Source organism: Balaenoptera acutorostrata, chromosome X (assembly GCF_949987535.1).
Source record: "Balaenoptera acutorostrata chromosome X, mBalAcu1.1, whole genome shotgun sequence".
NCBI lineage: Eukaryota > Metazoa > Chordata > Mammalia > Artiodactyla > Balaenopteridae > Balaenoptera > Balaenoptera acutorostrata.
In genome coordinates this window covers 90,422,828-90,442,422 of record NC_080085.1, presented here as the reverse complement: position 1 = coordinate 90,442,422, position 19,595 = coordinate 90,422,828, and the positions used below count along the sequence as shown (strand labels likewise).

The window sequence follows — 19,595 nt, the reverse complement described above, 5'->3', positions numbered from 1 at the left end:
TATATATGTTTTTGAAGATATGTTATCAGGTGAGTGTAAGTTCAGAATTTTTAAACTTCTTAATACGTTTTCTTTTATGATTTGATAGTGGCCTTCTTTGTTGCAATTGCTTGATGCCTATTTTGCCTGATAGTAATACAAATTAACCACGTTTCTTTCAGTTTTACTGATCATTGGTATTTTTTACCATCACTTTACTTTCATCCTTTCTGACAGTCTACTCTACCTGCTTCATGACCTACTGAAACACGTTCATAATGCCTGTATTAGACTGTTCAGACTGCCACAACAAAAATACCACAGACTAAGTGGCTTAACAACAGAAATTTGTTTCTCACAGTTCTGGAGGCTGGAAGTACAAGATCAAGGTGTGAGCAGGGGTGATTTCTTCTAAGGCCTCTCTCCTTGGCTTGAAGATGGCCATCTTCTTGCTGCTTTTTCACGTGGTTGTCCCTCTGTGTGTACACACTTCTGCTGTCTCTCTGTGTGTCCTAAACTCCTCTTCTTATAAGCACACCAGTCAGATGGGATTAACGTATCCCCTAAGAGCCTTAAATTAACTTAATCACCTTTTAAAGGCCCTATCTCCAAATCCAGTCACATTCTGAGGCACTGCTAATTAGGGCTTCAGTATATGAATTTTGGGAGAACACAGTTCAGTCAATAACAAAACCTAATGTTAAGATGACGTTATCATAGAAAACAAGAGAGCAGAGGCAGGAACAATGATGCGGAGCAGGCAGGAGGATGGTATATTAGGCTTTCATTTTCCTATAGCTTCTCCAGTTCCTAAAACTCTCTAATGACCAATGAATCCCAGGCATTTGACTGAGAAATTTGCATTGCTACTACCTCAGCCTGGACCTAAAGGATGGGAACGAGTATTCCACACTAGTTAATAGCTCACAGCTTAAAATCTAACACTTTCCTATCATCAATAGATCTGCTGTTTTCTTCCAAGATACTTGACCCTTCTTAACCTCAGCTTCTTAATTAGATACAGAGATAAAATAATTAGTCATACAACTCCAACTGTGAGAATTCAATGAAATTGAGATATACTTCTGCACATAATCAGGGCTGTTTGCTGGGTGGAAGGTTTGGAAAGCTGTTTCCTCAGCCATTTATGCAGAGAATGTTCAGGTTCATTCTATTCTCACAGCTCTATATTCTAGGTCATGCCACAGCATTGTCTATGAGACATGCAGAAGGGGAAAAGTTGCTTCTGTGCACTGGGGTTAGACCTTTTGGGGGCCCAATTATCTCACCAAATACCTCCCTTACTCTTTAGCAACCAGAGCCACTTGCAGTTCTCTATTTCGACTCCTAATCTTCAGGAAGACAGAGACATTGCCTGAAATTTTTCATGGTTCTATCTTCCCTTTTTAGCACTAATCTTGACATGCACTAGGTGCATGAATGAATGAATAAGTGGATGAATGAAAGTTATATTTCAGACATATATCTTTCTTCTCTGACAGTTACTAGCCCCTGGCAGGCCAGCGCCTTAGCCTTATAGCTAAGTCCAGTGGTTAGGACTCGGCGCTCTCACTGCAAGGGGCCCAGGTTCGATCCCCGGTTGGGGAACTAAGATCCTGCAAGCTGCGCAGCACAGCCAAAAAAAAAAAAAAAAAGATGGATGCATTATGTTGAACAAAAATTATAGCTCAGTGAAGTTGGTTTTTAATATGCCTTTGTTTCCCTTCCAGAATCTAGAGCTCTGTCATGCTCATATGTGGAATCAACCTGTATTTTCAGATTGAACTGTACAGTTGGGTTTTTCATTTCTTTGCTTGCATGCTTGTTTTTTTATGTTTTGTTTTGGGTTTTTGTTTTGCCACAGCCAAGAATATTCTCAGGATCTCCTGACTTATATATCCAACCACATGCTCCCCACCCAGATTTTTCATAGGCTCCACAAACGACATGGTCAAAACAGAACTGTCGGGCTTCCCTGGTGGCGCAGTGGTTGGGAGTCTGCCTGCCAGTGTAGGGGACGCGGGTTCGAGCCCTGGTCTGGGAAGATCCCACATGCCGCGGAGCGGCTGGGCCCGTGAGCCACAAGTACTGAGCCTGTGCGTCTGGAGCCTGTGCTCCGCAACAAGAGAGGCCGCGATAGTGAGAGGCCCGCGCGCCACGATGAAGAGTGGCCCCCACTTGCCGCAACTAGAGAAAGCCCTCGCACAGAAACGAAGACCCAGCACAGCCATAAATAAAAAAATAAATAAATAAGTAAATAATTTAAAAAAAAAAACAGAACTGTCAGTTTCCTGGCATTGCACCGAAACTGGTCCTCCATTCACTTCCCCATCGAAGAAAACCGCCCTAACCCAGCTGCAAAAATCCACATTCCAAGGGACACACTTAATCCCTCTCTATCCCTTACCACAAACGTGAACTTCATCAACAAGTTCAGTACTTCCGAGATACATCTCATTTCAAACCCCATCTCACCCCTTCCATTGCTACGGCTGTGGTCTACGAGACTGTCACCTCTCACTGTCATGTGTGTAGTAGCCTCCTAATCTTGTCTCTTGATCTTACAGTTGCTCTATTTCAGTCTGTCCTCCAAAGAACATTTAGAATGAGCTTTAATAAAGTAGATGATAATAATAACTTCCCTTCCTTTCAGAAAGCACCCAATGGCTCCATCATAATAAGAACAAAACCCAGAGTCCTTACCATGGCCCACAGGACCTTCTGTTATTGGGCCCCTCCTACCATTCTCACCTCATTTTCTAACACTGTCCCCCCAATACACACTGGCATACAAGCTGTTCCCTAAAACTGCCAAGCTTGCCCATATCTTAGGGCCTTTCGTCTTGCTCTTCCCTCTGCCTCGTGGGCTCAGCTCCTATATCTTCCCACTGCTGACTGTGTACTTGTTGTTATTTGAATATTAAATCTAAGTTACGTCTTCAGAACATCCTTCCTTGCCTTCCCCACCCTAGTCATTCTCTGTCACATTTTCCCATATTATTTTCTTAATGGCTCTTAAACCTTGAGTGTATCAACCCCTGTAGAATGTGAGCTCCATGAGAACCATGACCCTGTCTGTCAGGTTCTCTGATTTATCTCCCGTGCCTATCACAGTGCCTCACATATCATTGGTAACCAATAAATATTTGTTGAATGAATGAATGAGTGAGTGAATGACGTAGATTAAACATGCTAAGTTGTGAGGACTCAGGCATAGTCTGGGACATGGGATTTGGGAGGATGGGAGAGTGAGCTCAGGTGTCCCTGAAGCAGCAGTTTTGTTTGAACCCATGAAAACTGTGGTTGGAAAACTGGGTAGAAAGGACATGATAATTGAGCTAGTGCTTCTAGCTGCCTTGGGTATGAAAGTGTAGCATATGTTCTATACCAATTCTCCTTCTTTCTTAATAAAAGAATCCCAAATGTATTTGGTACAGTAATGTTTCCAGTAAAAGACCACATTTATAGCCTGCTTTGCAGCCAACAATGGTCACATGACCAACTTCTACCTAATGAGGTGATGGCAGAAGTGTTGTATAGTAGTTCCAGGAAGGTAGCTAAAAGGGAGATGAATTTCTCAGACCAAGGTATTTCTCATACCATCTGTTGTGGACTGAACTGTGGCCTACCCAAATTCATACGTTGAAGCTTTAACCCCCAGTACCTCAGAATGTGACTGTGTTTGAAGATAGGGCCTTTAAAGAGGTGATTAAATTAAAATGAGGCCGTTAGGGTAGACACTAATCCAATATGATTGGTTTCCTTATAAGAGGAGCTTAGGACACATAAAGAGATACCAGGGTGTGTATGCACAGAGGGACAGCCATGTGAAGAAGGAGTAAGGAGGAGGCCATTTGCAAGCCAAGGAGAGAGGCCTCAGAAGAAACCAAACCTGTGAACACCTGGATCTTGGACTTCCAACCTTTAAAACTGTGAGAAATAAATTTCTGTTGTTTAAGCTACTCAGCCTGTGGTATCTTGTTATGGCAGCCATAGCAAACTAATACACCGTCAGATAAGGTTTTCAATTTTGACAGCTCATTAGAATCAACTGAGGTGAACCTTAAAGATACTGATGACTGGGCTTACCCCTAGAGGCTCTGATTCAGTTGGTTGAATCTGAGCATTAGAGGGGATCCTAATGGATATCCAGAGTTGAAAACCACATGTCTAGGAGAGTAGTTTATTGCACTCCATTGAGCAGGCTGAGAGTGATGAATCTAGCATCGTTTAGAAGGCATCCCCCTGTATCTCCCTCCTTCCACTGTTTTTCCTCTGCCCCACATCTCCCTTCCTTTTCTGCCCTATCCAGATCTCCACAGATGGACCCAGAGATGCCCCCACCTCTTAATCCTGTTCCATATCCAAGTTCCGTCCTAATTTGAGGAACATTTAATAGCTTCAGCCCCACTTCTGCCCTCCCTGTCAAGAAAAGTGAGTCTCGAGGGGCCTCATATTCTCTTACTCTGCCTGTTAGCCAGAGCCAGGGCAGCTCTCTATAGAGATAACTTCTTGCCTCTTAATCCAATTATGAAATGGATGAAAGACATGAACAGAGGACAAATAGGCTTAGGAAAAGCTATTCAACATCTTTAGCCATCATGGAAATGCAAATTAAAAGCACAATGAAATATTAAACCCCCCTATCAGAATGGCTGAAAAAAACAGTGACAAAACCAAATGCAGACAACACTGGATAAACTGAGTCACTCATACATTGCCAATGGGAATGCAAAATGGTACAGGTCGTCTGCAAAACAATGTGGCAGGGTTTTCAGAACGAAATATGCAATTACCATATGATACAGCAGTTGTACTCTGGGCCGTTTACCCAGAGAAATGAAAATTTATGTTTACACAAAAACCTTTACATAAAGTTCATCACAGTTTTACTCACAATAGTTAAAAAGTGGAAATAGCCCAGATGTCTTTCAACGGGGGAATGGCTAAACAAACTGTGGTACATTCACACCATGGAATCCTATTCAGCAATACAAAGGAACAGACTATAGACCCACTTTACAACTTGGATGGATCTCAGGAGAGTTATGCTGAGTGAAAGAAATCCATTCCTAAAGATAATATACTATATGATTCTATTTCTATGACATTTAGGAAATTATAATAGTGTCTGACAGAGTTTAGGGATGTGGGATCAGGAAGAAGGTGGGTGTGGCTATAAAGGCTAACATGAGGGAAACGTGTGGTGATGAAACAGTTTTTGATCTTGTTTGTGGTGATAGTTAGAACACCTACATAGCTGGTAAAAGTGCATGGAATTATATATATAAGGATTATTCACAGGTGTTCTAACACACAAATGAGTGCATGTAAAATGGCGAAATTGTAGTAAGCTCAGTGGACTGTACCAATGTCCATTTCTTAGTTTCGATACTGTACTAAAGTAATACAAGGTGTTATTATTAGGAGAAGGTGAGTGATGGGTATACATGACCTCTCTACACATTTTTTTGCAACTTTTGGTAAATCAGTAATTATTTCAAAGTAAATAAGTTAAAAAAGCAACATAGGAGTTGTGGGGAAAATAGTGTTAGTTACACAACCTAAGAACCTAATAAAAATGTTAGCACAGTTTTAGACCTGTTAAAGGATTAAGAATACCATAATTATTAGAGTAAATATGGTACTTTACTTGCTAAATACGTTCTATTTGTTTATAGAAGTGAACATCAGAACGGTCACAACTTGTGAGTACTGAAGTGGTGGAGAGAAGGTTATCAGGAGGCAAAGCTTGGATTTTAGGGTAGTCCAGGAATGGAGTCCTTACTCTATAATTTTCAAGCACTGTACAGGTCGGCTATAAATGCTAGAGACTGCCAGGGATGATGTGGGAGATGGGACCTTTTGGTCCTGGCCCCACTAACTCATGGTTGGGTCAGGGGAAGAGCAATCCAAGACACACAACATACAATGTGCAATGTTACTCTTTAATATAAAGATAAACAAGGATCATGCGTGGGAAAAATACAGAACAACTGGCAGGCCTACACGGTAAACTTTGGTTTCCTGATTAGCTGGACTGCAAGCTTAGTCATGGATATGGCTTCAGTTAAGAGAAGAGAGGTAACAAATATGAGGAGGATGAAAATGACATCTAAAGGCTCATTTGCAGAGTTTTGTTCTCAAGATCCCAGGTCAGTGGATGAGGGTCTCATCTCAAAATTCATCTGGAATCTTGCCCTTGGGCTGAAGAAAGTAAAGAGAAAGAATTGGGATGTCAGCAGAGCCAGCAGCCGTTGAGTTTCAACCCCAGGGCACCTGACTTCTGTCCGCCTTCACCTTCCTGAAACCCTAGAGGTCTATTTCTTCTTATCTCTGAATTCTCAGAATTGACTTTTTAATGAGTAAAGAATTTTTTAGTTCTGGTATAGTCCAGTCATTGTACTGAAAGCACCTGTAGTGGGGGAGGATAGATGACCTCCCTTAGGACCAAACTGGAGACACTTGACCACACAACGTCACAGCTAAATCTATGCTACAAGAGCACGCCTTCAAGTTTACCAACATGTATGTACCAGAATGAGCAGATGCCACAGCATGTAATGCTGAAAAAGAAGCGAAAAGGTAAATGCCTATCAATAATAGCTTATGGCTTCCTGGAATTCAATTGTTTAATATATTGATCTTAGAAAGAATAATGTAGCTTCACATATACTGAGAGGAAAGGCTGGTACTAATAATAAACAAAAGAAGTTTCAAAACAGTATATAAGATAGGAAACCTGTATTTTATAATACATGGAAAGGTATTAGTATGAAATTAGGGAATTTCTCACAACTAAACGTTTGTAAGAAAAAAATAGATGTAAAATAATTACCTTCAAGTTCCCATTAATCACCCCTCTACTCCTCCCAGCTCCCTCCTATGCGCACGCAAACCCAGCACTCACTTCTGATTCCACTAGAGGTTCACCTCAGGTGGGGTGGAGGACGCCTGCATGATGTCCTGCTGCTCCTGGGAGAGGGTGTGCATGGAGCTGGAGGTGGGCGTAGGCGCTGGGATGGAGAACACACTCTCGGTCTCACTGGGGCTGGCGTCCCTCACAAACAGCTCGTCATTCACGATGCACAGACTGAAGGAAAAATGGGCCCTCAGACTACGCCTGGATGGACACCCACACCCCCAATATTGACTCTGCTCCCACTGGCACTCAGCAACCAGATTCCTTCCACGCCCCTCCTGTGTCTGTCTCCCGGGTTCCTTGGCTGGTACCTCTGCCCCTCCCCACAGAGCCCACCTTTGGAGAGACTGTCCACCACCTTCACTCGATTTATAGGTTTATCCCCAACCCACGGGCAATTTCGCATTTACCCTTTACCACAGCCCAAGGGGTGGACGCTCTGATCCCCATTCTCGGAAGAAGACACTGAGTCACAGAGAGGTCATGTGACTTGACCAAGGTCACACAGCGAGTGAGTGTTGGGTCAAGGAGAGAACGCATAGGCCGATTCCAGAGCCCATGCTCTTCTTAACCACTAGGCTGGACTGCTCCTGGGATCTCCCTGCTGGCTTTCCACAATACCGAGTAAACCTAAGGTCTGCGCCACCACATTCCCACGCCCCTGAGCGCAGGCGGGGATGGGCATTCCCGCTCACAACAGGGCTCTCACCTGGAGTAGCTGGCAGGGGTAGCGATGAAGGTCCGGGTGAAGGCACGCACACAGCCCTGAGAACTTCCTTCCACTTCAACAGCAAACAAACAACAGTACCCCTTAGAGCCACACGTGCTGTACACGCTCACACGGCGGTCCCCAGTCAGGCTGTGACTTCACACTGATGCTGAGAGGGCAGTTGTTCACGGGGGCCAGGGTGTCGGGAATCAGGAGGGCAACTATAGGAGCAGTCTGCGCCCAGTGACAGGGCCCCTGACAACCACTACACAGGTTCACGGGATGCGTTTTTCACAGCCGCCCAAGAGGTGGATACTACTACCCCATTTTGCAAATGAGGAAACTGAGAGGTTAAGTAACGGCCCAAGTTCTCAGAGTGAGTATCTGGGATGAGAGCCACCAAACTCCACAGCCTGTGTCCCCAACGCCCAGGGTGTGCAGGGCAGACAGGCATGGACACAGCTCAGACCTGGATTGTCTGTGGGAAGCCTGAGGGCTGGAGAACACAGTGGGGAAGGGGAGGGGAGGGGAGGAGAAGGGAAGGGAAGGGGTCAGGGAAGCTGGGTGGTTCTGGGAGTGAGCCTGGCCAGGGGGAGGCAGCAGTGGGGCATCTGGGGTGGGGATCTACACACACTCACCTTCCTTGAACACCCCGCTGACGGAGAAGCAGAGCATCGTTTCCTGAAAGGGAAGAGCCCAGGCGCCCAGTCACCACCTGCACCTCCTACCCACCTGCGGCTTCCTGGGCCCGCCCGAGGGAGGAAGCAGGCGCTCACCGTCTGGGACCACGTGTCCACCACGAAGGAGCTTAAGTCATGCTGAGTCTTGGGCAACACACAGAGGGTGTGCACAATGACACGATTTGTGTGCTTCAGCAGCTGGACCCGCAGGTCTGTGAGGGGAGGGGAAGCGAGCGAAGGTCAGGGGCTGCCACGCCCTGGGCCCTATGATTGACCCCTTCACCGCCCTTTCCCACCCAGTCTTCCCATCACACACTCACGGGGGTCCGTGAGCTTCTTCATATTCCGGCTGTCCTTGAAGTACTCGCACAAGCTGCTTCTAGGAGACAAAGAGCAACAGTGGGTGGTGGGTGTTTGCAGGAGCTGGCCTGTGTCTGCTGGGGAGGCACACGGCCCAGGAGCAGAGCCTGTGCTGTGATACTCACGGGGCTGGGTCCTCGGGGTGGAAGGGAATGGTCAGGGAGAAGCAGGCCTGCTCGTGATAAGCACCCACGAGACCCTGTCGGTCTCCACAGTCATGGATCAAGTAGTACCTGAGGGGGAGCAATGAGGACAGTCTATCTCTGTGGTCTGGACCTCAAATGAGACTTGGAAACTCCCCTGAGCAGACCTGTGCTTAGGTGGCCTCACCTGTCCTCGCCCTCTCCCCCTTGCTCAGCTTCCCAGAGGTACTTACTGCTGCAGGAATTGCAGGACTAGGCTCTTCAGCTCATCGCATCCAAAGTAGCTGCCCTGGAATCAAAAGGCATTTGAGACTATGCAGTGGATAAAGCCTCCCTGCAACACCCCAAATGTCGTTTGATCCTCTTCCTCACCTTGCAGGGCTTTAATACGCAGGGAGTGTCAACGTCAACAGTAACTGGTGACGGTAACTCCTGGCCATCCTGGAAAAGGGAAGAGGAAGTCAGGAGTGGAGACCAGGGGAGTGGCCCTGGATGATCCGGGAAAAGGATGGGCCCAGGAGGGTGAGGGTCAGAGGTCAGGTGTGAAAGGGCCCTGGAAATTCCATGGGAAAGCTTACACTGGATGTCTTCATCATGAGGTCCTGGAAGTCTCTAGTGTTATATTCAACTTGTGTGTGTGCGTGTGTGTATTTATGGGTATTTTTCCAGCAAGTCTATCCATGTCATTTTCAGGAGTCCATGCCCCCCAAAATGGTTAAGGTTCTGATGCTAATATGTGATCTAGGCAAGACCCAAAGGGCTTGAGGGCAGGTGCAGAGATCACCGACATTCATAAGAGACAATGATTTACGTAGGCACTTACTAGGCGTAATAACTTCGGGAAACGATCTCTGATGGCCCTGTCCAAAACCAAAAATAGAGAAGAGATGGTTGATAGTTCAAGGTTGCAATGCTTCCTTTGAGTGAAAACAGTCATACCATAAACAGAGATCAGTGTGTTCTGGCCCATCCAGCAGCGCCCTTTGCCCACCTCTGCTTCTGATTTTAAGGGTTTTCGGTCCACTTCCCTGTTGAGCACTGAGCATCTGTCAGCTTACTGTCTGAAAGGCACTGTCTCCTCATCTCTCTCAATACCTTCACTTTAATATTCCTTCCCTCCCTCCCTTCCTCTCCTTCGCCTGGGTAGCTTCCACCCAGGCTACTCGCACTCCCTTCTCCAGTGCCACAGGGAGCAGCATTTCAAACCCATACTGCAGGGCTTCCTTCTCCTCCCTTCCTTCCTCCAGGGCCCCACTGAAGGCTGTGGGGAGAAGAGGGAATGGGGTGGGAGCCCGGGGCTCTGCTACCTCACTGGGGGTCCAGCACTCTGGCAAGACCCGGACACCCCTCAGGGATGGCCCAGGATGCTGGGCCAGGGAGGTGAGTGAGGTGGGGCTCAGGGAGGGAGATGGAGGGGATGAAGGCAGAAAGGGAGTGAAGGTAGGAGGGGAGAGATGAGAGAGACATAGGGGCACAGAGACAAGGGAGAGAGAGAAAACAAAGGGAAGGGAAAGGAGCTCTCCCGTGGTCGGGGTCAGGGAAGAAGAGAGAAGAAAGGGGAAACGGCGCCCCTGTTGCGGCTCTTCACCTGCCCCAGAATCGCCCAGACACACCAGGTAGGAATGGAAAATATGCCCATGTTGGGCTGGGGCCCCACTGGATGCTGGTTGAAACTTTGTCACCTGTGTGAGTTCAGCCAGACTTGGGCATGGGAACCAGGGCCGCCATGGGGGCACATCTCCCCCAGAATGAGGAAAGGGTCAGGTCCCAGCTCAGTATGGGGCTGAGGATCCGTGGCCCACTCTTATGATCACCGTCTTCTCTCCTGATGACCCCTGCACCTGTCTGAGTTCGTTCTTTATCTGAGGAACCGTACCTGTCTCAGGCTGCCCAGGGCTCCTGTGAAGGACCAGATGGGATGACGTGACGTGTGCAGGGAGGGATGGAAAGTGCCCCTGAGAGCCCTGTCCTTCTGTCTCCTCTACCACCTCTGCCCTCTGCCTTCCACTCCTGCCTCAGGAAGCCCTCTGATCACTGGCGGGGGCCCACGTCTGGCCCCTTGACTCAAGGAGCCCTGCTTTTTCCCAAGGAGGGTCCAGCTCCTGGCATTGGGCCAGCAGAATGGATGTCATGACAGCAGCCACCCACGGCCTCAGCCCTCAGCATGGCGCAGGAAAGCCCCCATGTCAACCTGGGAGACGAGGGGGGACCCCTTTGGAGGAAGGGGAAGAGGGCCCCTCTCAGAACGGGGGAGGCAAACGCCATCTCAGCACGAAGAAGGAAGGCTTCTCTCAGCAAGAGGCCCTGGACTGGAGGACCCTTCTCAGTCCAGGGCGCCAGCATCTGGATCAAGGCTGGTCGCTCCTGGTCCTGGTGAGGAGGAGAAGCCCTGCTTCCTGCGGCACACTCTTGGGAGGCCTTGGCGGAACATAGCTGGGCGCAGAGAGCTGGAAACAGACCCCAGAGCCCCTGCAGAGGTGAGCAGGTCAGGGGAAGGAAACTCCTCACCGGTGATAGGCACAGAGAGAGCAGAAGGTGGGGCCTCTGATCCTCCCAGAAGACCAGGGCTGCCACCTTTGGCAAAGGGGCACTGTCACAGATAGTCTAGGCTCCCACGGGTGAAGGTCACCAGGAAGGGTGACAGGGTGTTCACACTGACCTTACATAGGTGGACTGGTCGGGGAAGGTGCCACACAATGGGTTCCCTTGCAGCCACAGCTCTTCAAGCTTCAGCCCTTGCATCTTGCTCAACTCCCACACAGACGTCAGCTGAGAAATATGGGGCGGAAGAGGGAAAAGGAATCCCAGGGAAAGAGGGACATCCGGCTCTCTGCACCCCCAGCGCCCTCCCTCCCCCACAGGTACCTTCACCTGCCTCCTGTCATCACTCTGATGGCCACTAACACGCCCCCTCCCCACTCTCAACCCAACTTTGATCTGGCTCCCTCTTCTCACCTCATTTTTGGAGAGGTTCAGGATCTTGACCGTGGGGGCCATCTGTATAATGTCAGACAGGGCATCCAGCTGGTACAGTTTGTTGCTGCTCAAGTTCAAGGACAACAGCTTTGGGACAAGAAGAGGTAGAGTGAAGGTTACTATCTAGGACCTTGGAGACAAATCTGCCCTCCACCCCATCTCTTCCACCCCCTACCCTAATACCAGCACTGGGCCTACAGCCTCACCTCAGGGAAATTCTTTTTGATGATCTGCAGGGTGGCAGCCATGCAGTTTCTTCGATTCAGAATTATATCAATATCATGGCCCACCAAGTCTTCAGGAAGGAGAGGGGAGGGAATCAGATGGCTGAGTGGGGTCTGGGGCCAGCACCAGCCCCTCCCACGTTACCATCCCTAAGTCTCCCTCCAGGAAGACCCCTCTGCCTTCGCCCGCCCTAGAATTACTGCTGTCAGCCGTACCTGGGTCAACGCAGAGCCTCTGGAGGTCAAGAGCTTGCTTGGAGACATTAAATCGTTTGATCAAGGTCAGCTGCGTAGTGAGAGATGGAGAGAGCCGCTCTGAGGCTGTGGTGGTGGCAGGGAAATCAGGGGCGAGGGGGACGGGGGGCTGGAGGAAGGAGAGGTGGGTTTGAGCGCTGGCACACAAAATGCCTTGAGTCTGCATTACCTTTAGCTGCTCCATTTCTTCTGGGTTCAACTTATACTGCACAGAGTAGGGGGCAGCGGAGGGGCTGACAAACACAGGTATCTGCAGGAAGAAGAGGTGGGGTAAGCACCAGGAACTCTAGTTCCAAAGAAGACAACCAGCCCCTGGCCTGTACTCCTTCCTCAGGATGAGGTACAGGTAATGCCCGCGACACACACCTTTCGGCTCTCCTCGTCACAAATCTTGTAGCTGACATCCATCAATGCAGAGGCAGTGCTAGCTTCTTGGACAAAGAACTCAGCCCCAGTGTGCATAAAGTGGAACTACAGGGATTGAATGCAACAGCAATAGTATCAGAAGCCAACAGACCCTGCTGAACCAGGTCTCTCTCTCCCCCTTCCCTGTGCCCACGCGTCTGGCTTCGGCATCCTCTCTTACGTCCACTGGAGTGAAGGGGACACTGCAATGGCTCTGGATTGAGTTCATTAGCCATGTCCTGTCATACTTTACCCCATAAGGAATCTAGGATGAAAAGAAGGGATGGGAGAGAGGACAGACAACAGGGAATTTAGGCTGGAGGACGAACCTTTTCCTGTTCTATTCCGGCCTTCTACTGAGCTTGACAGGGTTTCTAAAGAAGGGACCACTGGCATGATTTCTTATGGGTGTGTGTAATATGGATTTCCTAAATACTCTTTCTCTCCAGTCAAGCTCTCTTCCAAATAATCAAGGTGTCAGAGATGATCTTCCTTTTATAAATTTCCAGGAGATCCTACCCAGTGCAGACAGTGCTTGCCCCTCAGACAAGGTCTCCAGAGGCTCGACCCTCCATCTCCCACACTCAGCTTGCCAAACTGAGACCTCCAATGTGGAGTTGCTCCATATCCTTGGCAGTAGTTTCCATCTTTGCTCTGAGACAGGCTCCTCCGTTCTCCTCACAGTCAGCCTGTTCCCTTTACACTGCTTCTCTGAATCTGCCCTTAGATGAACAAGATTGTTAACTCCTGGTCATAAAAAGGACAGCTTACAAGCTGTCCCCAGTGAAATAAACCAGCATCTCAACATGAGCCCAACACAACTCTCCCTGACTTTTCTCTCCTGCACATTCCATACATTTTTCAGGATACTCACGGTGACCCTGAACCAGCTCCCTGGGGTTCCATCTTGTGTGTTCTCCCGCATTTCTCTCTCCAGAGGTTTTCTGTTTCCCCACACAGTTATATGCATGTGGCCTTCACTGTCCAATCTCACTGTCCTCTCGTTGCCTCGGATGGTACAGGGAGAGCTGCAGGGGGGATGTGGAGAGAAGGAGGGTGAGTGGCCATACGTGCTAAGAAAGTCTTCTGTACACCCTCGTCTCTTTGACACCAGCACTACAATTAGGATTGCTCAACCATTATTTCACTTCTAGCATGCTTCAGTTTTGCAGTGACAGAAGAAAAACAAGTCCACGGAGAGTGAGAGAGGTGCATAGTCCCAGGGGCTGCTGTGTACAAACCCTGCTGCCTGGTCACTTACTGTCTTACTTCGGGGTCCTCCTGGACATCCCTCTTCACCACGTTTCCATCATCGCCCTGGACGTGTGAGGGCTGAGGCTCACCCCCACCATGTTCATAATGACGGCTCCTCTTGCCAGAATTACCTGGGAAAGAACTACAACCTTTTTTTCTTCCTTGAGGTGGTCTACCACCATCACTGTATTCTGAAAAGAGGAACAAAAATACAGGTTTGAAGACACATCTCTGGTGCACTTACCACATACCATGTCTTAGGCTAACAGGATGGTAGGGCAGGCACAGTGCCAACCTGGCCTAAGGGACCAATCCCACAAACCTCAGAAAGGACACTCTTCTGCCTGTGCAGAGAGGACAGCCTTATCCGACAGATGGCACTATCAGGGGAAGAATCGAGGAGGAGCAGGATGAGGAAGAGGAGGACAAGGAGGAGAAAGAGGGAGGAGAAGGAGGAGGGAGGAGAGGGCAACTGCGTTGAAACTTGTAACACAGTGGAGCAGGACTGATAAGGAACCGAGGTGTATGCGTCCATGGGTTAGACTGGACACCAGTCATATATGTACCAGGAAGGCACCCGAATCTTGCCTTCTCTCAGGACTTTCCAACAACCACACCAATACCTCTCTCGTGCTTCCCAAATCCAATCAGCCACCACACCGATTCCACTAACAACCAGCAAGCTAGCTGGACTTCCTTTGCCAGTGCACTAGGAGCTTTAATGTCACGTGGCACTGATGTCACAGCCTCCTGAACTGTCTCCCTCCCTCCAGCCTTGCCCTGAACAATACTCTGTTTGCAAGAGCCAGGGTGAGCTCTCTTTTGGGCCAGCCTGAAATGCCTTTCAGCTCAGCAGGCAACTCTTCCTCACTTCAGCTCTTCTATAACAAGGGTGTGAATGATAACCTGGAATGATGTGTCAGCCACCATTTCCAAGTGTTTAGGGATTCTTCTTTTTGCTTTCTATTACTGGTTTCTAATTTGATTCCATCGTGGCCAGGGAACACACTCTGGGGCATTTCAATTCTTCTTTTTTTTTCTTAATAATTTAATTTCTTTATATATGTCTGCGTTGCGTCTTCGTTGCTGCACACAGGCTTTCTCTACTTGTGGTTAGTGGGGCTACTCTTCGCTGTGGTGCACGGGCTTCTCGTCGCGGCGGCTTCTCTTGTTGCGGAGTTTGGGCTCTAGGCACGTGGGCTTCAGTAGTTGTGGCACGCGGGCTCAGTAGTTGTGGCTCGAGGGCTCTAGAGCGCAGGCTCAGTAGTTGAGGCGCACGGGCTCAGCTGCTCCGCGGCATGTGGGATCTTCCTGACCAGGGCTCGAACCTGCGTCCCCTGCACTGACAGGCAGATTCTTAACCACTGCACCACCAGGGAAGTCCCTCAGTTCTTGTTGAATTTACTGAGGCTTGTCTGATGGTCGAGGAGATGGTCTAACTTGGTGAATGTTACAGAGACCCTCGGGGAAAAACCTGTACTCTGCTGTTGGTGGGCGGACTGTTCTATTTATGTCATGAAGATCTCGTTAGTTTCCTGTGTTATTCAGGTCTCCTATATCCTTGCTGATTTTCTCTCTGGTAATTCTGTCACTTGCTAAGAGGGAGGTGGGTGTGGAAGGCCCCCACTATACTTATAGATCTGGCTCTTTCTCCTTTCAGCTCCACCAGTTTTTGATTCATGTACTTTGAGGCTCTGTTGTTTGTGTTCATACACATTTAGGATCTTTATGTCTCCCTGGTGTCCTGATCCTTTCATCATTCTGTAAGGCCTCTCTTTGGCTCTTGTTCATTTTCTTTGCTCTGACATCTACTGTATTGGATACTGAAGCCACAGGCACGCTTAGAAAGTGTCCTGGTTATACCTCACCTTTCATTCACTCCTAGGAGTTGTGTTGTTGTTCACCCCTCCGCCCACAAATTCTCCCCTCCAACATATCTAATTCACCATGGGAAAAGATTTGGAAGTTTTTCGGCACCTGCAGAAATAAGATCGTGTCAATTCTCTTCCCCATAGGTGGATTCACTAAGGGTATTTTATTTTTAACACATTCCACTGAAACAGGGAACCAGCAGATTATCATACCAGTGGCTTGTGGGGAGGGAGGATTATGGTAATTACACTGTTAGAAACCAGCTTCCTTTGGGTTGTAATACTTAAGGCTCTCCAGGTTAGTGGGCTGTGCCTTTTGTACATTAACTATTCCATGTTGTCTCAGGGCACGCTTACGAGTAAAGATCCGTCCAAGGCTGATCACTCCACGATGGAGTGATTACGACCAGGCCTCAGATGAACTCCTCTGAGGAGCCGTTGCTTTCCCTGTGTGGCCCGCTGTCAGGGCAGTCCTGCTACTCACAACCTTGGGACTTTCCCTGTGTGGCACTGGAAGTGAAAGTAAACACAGATAGGGCATTGGACCCACAAATGCCACTTGCTCGGTCCCCAAACCTCGGAGGGGGCCTGGCGTGCTCTCTTTCTCCCACACTCCACATCCAACTGGTCAGGAAATTCTCTCGGCCCCTCTCTCAAAGTATGTCCAGAAGCCAGCCACTTCTCACCACCTCCATTACCACCACCCTGGCCAAGATACCAACATCTATCTCCTGGACTGTACTGCTGTCCAGCTGGCCCCTCTGCTTTCATCCTGGCTCCCTTACCTGTCTGCTTTCAACCCAGCAGCAGAGTGCAAGTCAAATCATTTCACTCCTCTGCTCAACACCACATAACAATGGTTTGAAGCCCACCAACATGTTCAAAAGCCAGGAGTTCATAATGATACTCATCAACAATAGCAACAACAAAGAGGAACCTTATTGGTGACCTTTGGAGGATGCCAGGCAACCAACTCGTTTTCAGGAAAATCCAGCAATGAAAGGGAAAAATTCACATTTTAAAGGGAGCAGTAAGGGCATGTGGTCTATGTATGGTGTATAGGAAGAGCCAGAGTCATTTGCAAGAACCCACATTCCTTCAGAAATAACGTTGCCAAGGGGAAAGCGTAGAAGGGGGCCAGCTAACAAATACCGCAGTCCCCCGGCTGACCAACTATGTCGGGTGCCTAAACAGGGCTAGAGACCTCCCTCATCAAGGTGATTCAGACACAAGCAATCTCACACATCGCCTTGTCAAGTACTTGATAGAATAATCCAGTGAAGCCTTGTGGTCCTGGGATTTACTTTGCTGGGAGATATTTGAGAACTGATTAAATCTCCTTCCTCATTAATCGATCTGTTCATATTATGTATTTCTTTACGATTCAGTCTTGCTAGATTGTCTGTTTGGGGGACTTTATCCATTTCTTCTAGGTTTTCCAATTTGTTGGCATACAATTATTCACAGTATTCGCTAATAATCCTTTTAATTTCTCTGGTATCAGTTGTAATGTCCCTCTTTCATTTCTGATTTTAATTATTTGAGTGTCTTCTATTTTTTTTTCTTAGTGAGTCTAACTAAGGCGTTTGTCAATTTTGTGTAGCTTTAACAAAAAGCCAACTCTTAGTTTCATTTACTTTTCTTCTATTGTTGTTCTATTTCTTCTCTATTTCATTTATCTCTGCTCTTATATATCTCCTTCCTTCTGCTAGTTTTGGCTTTAGTTTATTCTTCTGTTTCTAATTTCTTGAGGTGTAAAGTTACGTTGTTGATTTGAGATCTTTTGTCTTTTCAATGTACACATTTAAAGCTATAAACTTCCTTCTTAGCACACCTTTGCTGCATCCCATAAGTTTTGGTATGATGGACTTTCATTTTAATTTGTCTCAAAGCAGTTTCTAATTTCCTTTGTGACTTCTTCTTTGACCCATTCATTCTTTATGAGTGTGTATGGAGACTCCAAAAAAAATGAAAACTACAACTCCCATATGACCCAACAATCCCACTTCTGGGTATATATCCAAAAGAACTCAAAGTAGAATCTTGAGGAGGTACTTGCACATCTATGTTCATAGCAGCACTATTCACAACAGCCAAGAAGTAGAAACAATTAAAATGCCCATCAATGGATAAATGGATGAACAAATTGTGGTATGTATATATATATATATATATACAATGGAATATTATTCAGCCTTTTAAAGGAAGGAAATTCTGTCATATGCTACAGCATGGATGAACCTTGAGAACATTACGCTAAATGAAATAAGCCAGTCACGAGAAGACAAATACTGTATGATTCCACTTGCATAAGCTTTCTAGGGACTTCCCTGGTGTTCCCGTGGGTAAGACTCCATGCTCCCATTGCAGGGGGCCCATGTTCAATCCCTGGTCGGGGAACTAGATCCTGCAAGCATGCTGCAACTGAGAGTCCGCATGCCACAGCTAAGAAGCCTGCATGCCACAACTGAGTCCACATGCTGCAACTAAGAAGTCTGCATGCCGAAACTAGAGATCCCGCATGCTGCAACAAACAGCCGGCACAGCCAAAATAATAAATAAATAAATAATTTTTTTAAAAAAAGTTGGGAAAACTATAGTAAACAGAGTCCATGGGTTTAAAAAGAAAAGGTATCTAAAGTAGTCAGATTCATAGAAGCAGACAGTAGAATGGGGTTACCAGGGACTGGGGGGAAGGGACAAAGGGGAATTGCTGTTTAATGTGTAGAGTTTCAGAATTGAAAGACGAAAAAGTTCTGAAGATTGGTTTCACAACAGTGTGAATCAACTTAACAGTACTGAACTGTACACTTAAAAATGGTTATGATGGTAAATTTTATGTTACGCATTTTTACCATAATTTTTAAACCTGTACATTAGAGTGTGATTACTCAAAAGGAAATATTAAGAAAAGTTTTTGTTTGGATATGTAAATACAAACGTAAAGAAGTCAACATAAAGAACACGTGAGAATGTCAACTGTGCTTATGAGCAGGTGTTTGGAATGCACAAGAGGTGTACTTTCATGTCCCTGCTCTACTTGTATAAAAGGCTGGGTCAGGGTTTTGCCACGGCCTTGGGGGGAAGCACTATTGCTACTGACTCATTACCTAGCATAATAGAAACAATTACTGATAATCAGATCTACCTGTCTTCTCTCTGATTATTAAGCTACATCACTTTGGACGATTCACCCGACTTCTCCTGATCTCAAATTACTTACATGTAAAAATCAGGGATTAGAGCTAACCACCACCTCAGTCAAGATATAAAGCATGTACCACACTCCAAATGGTTCCCAGTTAATCTTTCCATCTCCCAGCTCCATATAAACCTTGATCTGCTCACAGTCCCTATATATTCGTTTTGCCTGCTGCAGAATTTCTTGTAAACGGAATCATACATACTGCACACCTTTGTGTCTGGCTTTTTAAAGTCAGCATCATGTTTTTGAAATCCGTTTATGTTCCTGCCTTTTTTATTGCTGAGTAATATCCCACAGTATGGGTTGTAGTTCTCCACCTCGTTTACACAGTAGAGCCCCTTGGGGAGTTTGAGAATGCCACCAGCTCCAAGCTATACCCACAATAATTAAAGCAGAATTGGGTTGAGACCCAGGCACCCACATTTTCTAAATTCTCCACGTGACTGCAGTGTGCTACCACAGTTGAAAGCTACTGTATTAAAGTATCAGCTTTGGGTTTATGCCTGCCAGAGACCCTAGGAATGGATGCCACCTCATTTTGCTGGCTTTCCACTCTGTTGTTTTAGGGACCTAGTGATTCCATTAGCTTAAATTAGAGATTGGCAGACTACA

At 47.2% G+C, this 19,595-nt stretch overlaps 1 pseudogene; it reads right to left on the bottom strand.

Annotated features, from left to right (window-relative positions):
* Positions 1 to 6,337: 6,337 nt before the first annotated feature.
* LOC130704546 (nuclear RNA export factor 2-like) lies at positions 6,338 to 14,066 on the bottom strand (annotated as a pseudogene).
* Positions 14,067 to 19,595: the final 5,529 nt, after the last annotated feature.